Source organism: Herpailurus yagouaroundi, unplaced genomic scaffold, assembly GCF_014898765.1.
Source record: "Herpailurus yagouaroundi ecotype Mexico unplaced genomic scaffold, PumYag 387, whole genome shotgun sequence".
Lineage (NCBI taxonomy): Eukaryota > Metazoa > Chordata > Mammalia > Carnivora > Felidae > Herpailurus > Herpailurus yagouaroundi.
The window spans coordinates 1286404-1295713 of NW_024412604.1; the positions used below are offsets into that span (position 1 = coordinate 1286404).

The 9310-nt window shown below is 48.5% G+C and overlaps 1 long non-coding RNA gene across 1 annotated transcript; it reads right to left on the reverse strand.

The window, feature by feature from the left end:
* Positions 1 to 1630: 1630 nt before the first annotated feature.
* Positions 1631 to 5493, reverse strand: LOC121022268 (uncharacterized). The gene is made up of 3 exons (XR_005786880.1): positions 5379 to 5493; positions 1923 to 1925; positions 1631 to 1643 (listed from the first exon to the last, which is right to left on the reverse strand). It is a non-coding gene; the product is annotated as an uncharacterized LOC121022268 (long non-coding RNA).
* Positions 5494 to 9310: the final 3817 nt, after the last annotated feature.

Genomic DNA, 9310 nt, shown 5'->3' on the forward strand with positions numbered 1-9310 from the left:
CAATGCCTAGAGGGCCGTCCTCCCTGCCCATGAAGCTGGCCACCCAGGGCGAGCCCACGCTTGGCCCACCGACGGGCCCAGAACATACTGTCTAATGGCCCCTTTGGCTCTCACCTCTGCAATCTCCTTGCACTCTTCCTGCCCCCAGTGCCACTGACATCCTGATGGGCTGGCAGGACCCAAAAGAGCCGTAGACCACCGAGAAAGACCCAGCAGAAGACTCTCAGTGGGAGGGGCAAAAAATTAAGGGACTATGCAGACCTCACGTGAGGTCCTCCCAGAATAGGTTTGCTTGCCTGCCCCTCCCGACCCCCCAATACACAACACCTCCCAGGCTGAAGGCCAGAGGCCTCTCCAGAGCAACGTGGGCGCCCTTCGGGTGATAGAGGCCTCAAGGTCATACCATGTGGCCGCCACACCCCTCTGCCATCTTTGTTGTTCCTTGTCTCCCGTTCCTACTGTGCCTGGTGCACAGGCTGGTCCGAGCCCTGCATCCAGGGCAGGGGGGAACAGATATGTGCCCTGGGAGGGCTGGCCTGCAGTATCACTGTGGCCAGCTGCTGCTCCAGAAGGAGCTAGGCTGGATTGCCACTGGGGGCGCCCCCAACCAGCCCTGAAGTTCATCCTGGACTGCTGGGGGCAGCCCCCCAGGGAGGTCCAAGCTGCGGGTCCAGCGAGGGTGGCGGCACTCCCCACCTCTCTAAGGAGTCCATATCCGCTTCTGGTTCTCCTGCCCAGGGTTTTCCTGGCCCTTTCTGCCATCCATCTCAGCTGGGCCACCTCTCAGCTGAGCTCCAGTTCAACTTCCTCTTTTCTTTTGCCCTCTTACCCCACTTTACCCCATTTACTAAAGCGTCTTCATTTCCCACCATCCAGAGACCAACCCCCAGCCCCTTGTCCCACCAGATCAGCCATGGAATTTGAATGGGAGTCTGAGAGTCCAGCCCAGCAAGAGAGCACCAGGTGCTACCTCTCTGCTTTCCGGGGACAATCCCTGGCAACCACTCCAAGGTGGCGGCCTGATCCTGGAAGTCAGATCTGAAAGGGACCACCCAGGTCCTTCTGGACTAGCCAGGAAGGATGCCTGGGTCTGGAGGCCCCACCTGCCCCATCTCTGCCACCCAGGCTCCGGGAATCCTGAGCTGATACTCACAGGTGAGAACGCCGTGGCCTTGCAAATATTCCCCTTGGCCTAGGCAGTGGTCCTGGGTGTGGAAAGTCTGAATTCTACGCCTAGAACCGGGGCTTAAGTTCAAATCCCAACTCTACTGCTTTGCTGTGTGACCTTTAGCAACTATCTTTACCTCTCTGAATCTGATAAGACTGCTGCGAATATTTCCTACCTCTGAATACAACTGCAACGTTCCCATTTGTCATGATTTTTTTTTTTTTTTAAGCCAAGTTTTGATGACTTCCAAAAGTTTGGGAATCCCTGGTGTAATCCCATAGTTTCTTTTTATAAGTTCTTGGTCTGCTTACTGTTCAAAACATGAATTACAGAAAGGAAAGGTGAGAAGAGAAATAGCCCAGAGGACAAAAAAAAAAAAAAAATCTGCAGAGTTAGGACAAACTGCTGGGTGACAGCTTTGAAATGAAGCCACAGGGCTGTTAATTGCATTCTCTTTGCCCCCAGGCGTGTGCTCCTCTGTCTCGTCTGGTGTGGGATCAATGTGAGGGATGGTGAGCAGGATTAAGGAAGGCAGACTTTGATTAGGCCATCAGACAGGTAAAAAGGTATTGAGCCGACTCCTGGTGACTTATCACTAGATACAGTTAATCAGTGCGTGTGTTTGTGTATGTGTGTGTGTTCTTTGTCTCTCTGTGTCTCTGTTTCTCTACCCCTCTCTCTTCCTCTCTCCTTTGGTCCCCACACTATCGCATTGAATCAAGTGTGTGTATTCACACACAAGAGTCCTTGTGACTTCCTGTGGGAATCCAATTTTTAGCGAGTAACCAAAGGTTCGTAGTAGTGGACTGGTCTGGGGTCTTGGTTCACTTAACACATATTTCCTGAAGACCTACTATGTGCCAACGAATCTTGCAGGTGGTGGGGAAAGAGCAGAGAACAAAACAGATGGTTGGGATGTCCCATTGGATCCAAACAGGTGGTCAACATTCCCCGTCCACTAGTGACGAGCATACAAAGAAACACACGGGAGAGAGGATGGGAAGAGAAGAGGGATAAGGATTTTGGATAAGGTGGTCATAGAGCCTACAGCATAGTCAGCTGATAGGAATCTTTTAAATAACTACAGTACGTCCAGCACTGGGTTCTAGGGGAAAAAAATAGGTCTTATTCTCCAACTGAGCCAGGAAGCCAAGCTCATGGACTGAGAGTGGAGACACCTGATCAGACTGTGTGGCTTAGGTGTGGGCATTACAGTGGATGCAGGAGAGGAAAGTCTCCTAGGGTGCACCTGCTAGGGTGGAAAATTGGGGGAAATGATAACACTGAGAAGATAGGGCAGCAGGAAAGGGGGGGTCCTGGGGTGGAAGGTGAGGGGGAACTCTGTTTTGAACACGTCGGGCTGGAGGTTTGCTGCCCGCCTTGTCATGTTCGGTTTGCTCGAGTGCGAGAAAGCTGGGATTGACATCAAAAAATGGTTATTGACAAGCGTTTCAAATTAGCAAGTTATGCACAGAAGTATACCCCCGGGTTGCATTTCTTTCTATCTTGCCCTAAATAGTGACAACCACTCCTGACTGATGCAGGCCGAGCCTTGTGCCAGGCACTTTACATGTGTGGTGTCTTTGAATCCTCCTCAAACAGCTGAAGGAACATGGTTATTATTATCCTCATTTTATGGAGAAAGAATCTGAGGTTAGGAGAGACGACATAATTTGCCCACATTCTGTCCCTCCATTAAATAAGAACCTGTTGAACACATACCCACACGGAACCAGAATTCAAATCCAGGTCTGTCTGACCCTGAAAGCCTTAGTGTAATCTGATTTTTGGTGTTAAACCGTTTTCCATAAATAGGCTTCATTTTTTTTTTTTAACACAGTAAAGGCTTATACTGAGCTATTCTCACAGAGTTCTACCTTGTTTCAAAATAAGCAAGAACACATAGGAAAGTGCCCCATAACCCAGAGTCAGAGGTCCAGGGGCACAGGGAACGTGGCAGGTGGTCTATCGGGCAATAGCACATCACTGTCACCCCTGGGTAGCATGCGTGTGCTGACAGCCGCCTCTGGGTTGCTCACCTTGGAGATGCAAAGCCATAGAGGGTTGGCAGATGGACCTGTAACCTCGGTTTTGCCTGAGCTGGAGTGTTCCTGGTGGGAGAGGGGTTGGTGACCCGGATGCCTTGCTCAGGAGGGGGCCACAGAGGTGAGCCAGGCTGAACTGGGGTAAAGATGCTACAGTGAAACAGGATCAGAGAATCTCCTACCCCAATACCTAGTGAGACGCATTAAAAATAGTGAAAACAAAGGGGAAAAACTATTTTTAAAAAAACAGTCAAAAATGGATGAGTAGCAGGGCGCTTGGGTGGCTCAGTCAGTTGAGCATCAGACTCTGGATGTCAGCTCAGGTCATGATCCCGGGGTCGTGGGCTCGAGCCCGTGTCAGGCCCCATGCTAACCTGCTTGAGATTCTCTCTCTCTCTTCCTCTGCCCCTCTCCCCAGATCATGTGCTCTCTCTCTTAAAAAAAAAATAGATGAGTAATAATCTATAAGAAATAAACCTTACACCGCTTGTAAAAATAATCACCATAAACAGAAATGTTCAGGGCTGGGGGGCGGGGGGATGTGTGTGTCCTGACCTTGGCCCCGTGCCAGAGAAGTGACTGGGAAGGAAGATATCCTGGAGGATGGGGAATGGGGGCTGGAGAAGTTGATGAAGTGTCCAGTGCTGTGTATGGGGAGGAAACCGAGCCCACTGACCCTACTGCAGGGGTCACAGCCTGGGCCTGATCAGGGAGTGGCCCTGATCTCCACATTTGCTGGAATCCCTAGAAAGAAAATGGGTTCCAAGCCTCCCCTAACCAAATAAGCTTCCCCCACCCACTCTCATGCCCTCAGGCTACAGCAAAGCAGACAGAAGGAAACCCTAGCCTTCCTAGAGGAGAAGGGAAATGAAGGGACAGGGGTAAAGAAATGAGGAAAAGGGCACCTGGGTGGCTCAGTTGGTTGAGTGTCCGACTTCAGCTGAGATCATGATCTCACGGTTTGTGAGTTCAAGTCCTTCTCAGCACATTTCCCTTAGGCTAACATCCCCCATGAGGCTAAGATAGCTGCCAAGGTTCCGGGCATCACAGAGACAACCTCACATCTCAGTGGCCAGAATTTGGTCACCTGCTTCTTCCTAAACCAATCACTGGCTAGGGAAATGGCATTACTAGGATTGGCTTAGACTAATTAAGACCCACCTCTGCTCAGGGCTTCCTGGAGGAGAGTGGACACCCAGACAGGTCTGGGGTTCCAACAACACAGAGCACAATAGGGGGCATGGAAGCAATGGCTTTGAGTGAATAACCAACCAGTACTCCACCCTGGTTAGATCAGCCATCCCAGGATCTTTGTCTAAACACCCAAAAGGGTCCCAATGAACCCAGGCACAAAGGAAAGCAGGTATAACAGGGAGTGTGGGGAAAAAAAAGTCTATATTTAAGAGTGTGATAGGCAGTTCTTTATAATTATCAAGATTCTGACTGATGGAATGGGCAGGGCAAAGGCTGGGCAGTGTTCCAGGACCATCGCAAGACCCTGGGATTTGGAGAAAATGGACAATCCCCCAGAGTCAGCCTTTGGCTCATCCATCCCCGGGCCATGGCAGGTGGATGGTGGAGATGACTTCATATGCTCTCAACTTTCAGTCATAGACGCAACTGAGAGGTCCCGGAAACCAACATCCACATCTTTTTTTTTTTTTATTTAAATTCCAGTTAGTTAACATACAGTGTAACATTAGTTTCAGGAGTACAACATAGCGATTCGTCACTTTCATACAACACCCAGTGCTCATCACAGCAGGTGCACTGCCTGAATCCCCGTCATCTATTTGACCCATACCCCCCACCCACTTCCCCTCTGGTAACCATCGTTTCTCTACAGTTGAGAGTCTGCTTCTTGGTTTGTCTCTCTCTCTCTCTTTTTTCCCTTTTGCTCATTTATTATGTTTCTTAAATTCCATATATGAGTGATATCAGGGTATTTGTCTTTCTCTGAGTGACTTATTTTGCTTAGAATAATACACTCTAGAATGTGAGGGCGATCTGGCTGCGACATCTGTCACCCCATTGATCGCCAGGGTTGATTTGGCTGATCTGGCTGGCTAGGCGGGTGTCCCCTTCCTCCCTCACCACTCCATGTGCGTCCCTCCCGAAGCTGCATGCTCGGTCAAAGAGGACGACCTTCCCCTATAGAGGAGGACCGTTCTTTGGTCAAGGGTATACGAGTAGCTGCACTCCCCTGCTAGAACCTCCAAACAAGCTCTCAAGGTCCATTTGTAGGAGAACGTAGGGTAGTCAAGCTTCCAAGACTCCAGAAAAAAAAAAAAGAATAATACACTCTATTTCCATTCACATTGTTGCAAATGGCAAGATTCCATTTTTTTAAGGCTGAGTAATATTCATATATATATTCATATAGGGCTGTCTATATATATAGGGCTCTGCCCATAATAACAAAGCTGCTATAAACATTGGGGCCCATGTACCCCTTCAAATCAGTATTTTTGTATCCTTTGGATAAATACCTAATAGTGCAATTGCTGGGTGGTTCTAGTTTTAATTTTTTGAGGAACGTCCATACTGTTTTCCAGAGTGGCTGCACCAGCTTGCATTCCCACCAATAGTGTACGGGAGTTCCCCTTTCTCCGAATCCTCGCCAACCTCTACAGTTCCCTGAGCTGTCCATTTTAGCCACTCTGACAGATGTGAGGTAGTATCTCATTGTGGTTTTGATTTGTATTTCCCCGATGATGAGTGATGTTGAGCATTTTTTCATATGTGGGTTGGCCATCTGGATGTCTTTGGAAAAGTGTCTATTCATGTCTTTTGCCCATTTCTTCACTGGATTGTTTGTGTTTTGGGTGTTGAGTTTGGTAAGTTCTTTATAGAGTTTGGATACTAACCCTTTATCTGATGTCATTTGCAAATATCTTCTCCCATTCCGTCGGTTGCCTTTTAGTTTTGCTGAGTGTTTCCTTCGCTGTGCAGAAGCTTTTTATTTTGATGAGGTCCCAATAGTTCATTTTGCTTTTGTCTCCCTTGCCTCTGGCAATGTGTCCTTTAAGTTGCTCCGGTAGAGGTCAAAGAGGTTGCTGCCTGTGTTCTCCTCTAGGATTTTGATGGTTTCCTCTCACATTTAGGTCTGTCATCCATTTTGAATTATTTTTGTATGTGGTATAAGAATGTTATCCAGTTTCATTCTTCTGCATGTTGCTGTCCAGTTTTCCCAGCACCACTTGCTGAAGAGACTGTCTTGATTCCATTGGATAGTCTTTCCTGATTTGCCAAAGATTAGTTGGCCATATGTTTGTGGGTCCATTTCTGGGTTCTCGATTCTGTTCCATTGATCTGAGTGTCTGTTTTTGTGTCAGTACCATACTGTCTTAATAATTACAGCTTTGTAACACAGCTTGAGGTCTGGGATTGTGATGCCTCCTGCTTTGGTTTTGTTTTTCAACATTACTTTGGCTATTTGGGGTCCTTTCTGGTTCCATACAAATTTTAGGATTGTTTGTTCTAGCTCTGTGCAGAATGCTGCTATTATTTCTATAGGGATTGCATTGAATGTGTAGATTGCTTTGGGTAGTATTGACATTTTAACAATATTTGTTCTTCCTATCCAGGAGAATGGAATATTTTTCCATTTTTTTTTGTGTCTTCTTCAATTTCTTTCATAAGCTTTCTATAGTTTTCAGAGTAGAGATCTTTTACCTCTCAGGTTAGAATTATTCCTAGGTATCTTACGGTTTTTGGTGCAATTGTAAATGGGACTGATTCCTTGACTTCTCTTTCTGCTGCTTCATTATTTGTGCATAGACATGCAATCGATTTCTGTACGTTGATTTTCTATCCTGCGACTTTGCTGAATTCATGTATCAGTTCTAGCAATATTTTGGTGGAGTCTTTTGGGTTTTCCATGTAGAGGATCATGTTGCCTTCAAAGAGTGAAAGTTTGATTTCTTCCTTGTTGATTTGGATGCCCTTTGTTTCTTTCTGCTGTCTGATTGCTGAGGCTAGGACTTCCAACGCTACGTTAACTAGTAATGGTGAGAGTGGACAACCCTGTTGTGTTCCTGACCTTAGGGGAAGAGCTCTCAGTTTTTCCCCTTTGAGGATATTAGCTCTGGGTTTTTTGTACCAACGTCCACATCTTGACCCTCCAGCTGACAGGGTGTGGTGGCAGGGAAGGGTCGGGCTGAGAAGCTGTGAGGGCCAGCTGCGGTGGGCTGGTCCCAGGGTGCACAGCCGCTCTGCTGCCTGCCTGAGGAGGTGGCCCTCTGGCCTGCAGTCGCCCACATCCTCCTGATCTGGTCACTTGTGCCACATCTTCCTTCAGCTGTTCCCATGACTCCCATTTCAGACTTTCTCAAGTTTCAGTTAATTTTATTTTATTTTATTTAAAAAAAAATTTTTTTAACGTTTATTTTTGAGACAGAGAGAGACAAAGCATGAATGGGGGAGGGTCAGAGAGAGGGAGACACAGAATCTGAAACAGGCTCCAGGCTCTGAGCTGTCAGCACAGAGCCCGACGTAGGGCTCGAACTCACGGACCGCGAGATTATGACCTGAGCCGAAGTTGGCCACTCAACCAACTGAGCCACCCAGGCGCCCCTGAGTTAATTTTAAATTGTGCCAAAATTTGGGGTGCCTGGGTGGCTCGATCGGTTAAGCTCTGACTTCGGCTCAGGTCATGATCTCATGATTTGTGAGTTCGAGCCCCACGTCAGGTTCTGTGCTGACAGCTCGGAGCCTGGAGCCTGCTTCAGGTTCTGTGTCTCCCTCGCTCTCTGCCCCTCCCCCTCTTGTGCTCTGTCTCTCTATGTCTCTCAAAAATTAAATAAATGTAAAAAAAATGTTTTTTTAAATAAACAAATTTGTGCCTAAATTTTCTTTGGTGTTTCTATTCCTTTCATTTCTACTTTGTGTCTACAAAGCTCTAAATCACATCATAAATGGGAAGGAGTCTCATTTTCCACACTTTGGGTACAAGAAAACACAATAAAGTCAAAATAGTATTTATTACTAAACACTAATTTGATACCACTGTCTGGAAGACTCTCAGCCCTAGACCCACTCCCTCTTCATTGGAAGAAGAGAGATTAGCAACGATTATAAAGGTGAAATCAAGGCATTCTCCTTGAAACCCCTAGAAGACTTGCAGCGTAATTTGTAGGGCAATAACCTCTCACTGTGGAATCTGAGAGGATTCCATGCTGGGAGCCTGGTTCTCTTCAATACGCCTCTTGGGAGCCACCATACTCCAGGGGACACCAAAGAGGTGTAAGAGCCTTGTCTCAGAGTCAGAGGAAGCTGTGCTCAGCCCATGAGCTAGGACTGGGGCAGCCATGTGGCCTCAGTTTCCTTATCTGTCAAAGAGGGTCCGTGGTCTCTGTCAGACTGGTAGGAGGGTGCAGGGAGAGAGCATGTGGAAGGTACCTGACAGCTTCCTCCCAAGCACCCTGGGATGGGTGGGGCAGAGGTAGAAGGGACCTTTCAGGGAGCATTTGTGGCTGAGAGAGCCCCCAACCGCCTCCCACCTTGCCACCATCCAACCCGCACGGCATTCCCAGAGCAGCCAGCTGGAACTGCCACGCCAGACAATGCCCCATGCTCCCTTGTGTGGAGAAGGACAGCGACTTCACGGGACTTCCTGGAGAGCACACTGCTCTGGGAATGCCTACACTTGTCCTCCCTTTGGGGCCAGTCACTCCATCACCACGTGTTTATTGGGTGTCTGTGAGCACTGCTGTGCACAAGTCAGACACCCTTGTGTCCGATTCTGATGGGCACTGGCAACGACTATACACACACCCAGAGGTCAGATCTTGCCCAGCCTTGGGGGTCCAGCTCTGCCCTGGGGGAACTGGACACTCTGGTCAGCCAGCCTGGGTCACGTTCCCCCACTGCCATGGTGGGGGAGGCGGAACAGTGAAGAAGGCAGTCCCAGGAGGTGAGACAGGATAGTTCCCACCGCCTAACTTGTGGACCTCAAGCCACTGACGGGCCATGAAACCAATGAGCGAGTTTGCCGGAGAGAGGGAAGGGACACTGCAGGGGGGTGGGGCAGGCGACAACAGCAGCCATCCTCTGCAAAAGGGTTTAGAGGACAACCCAACAGGAGTGGGCAGGCTGG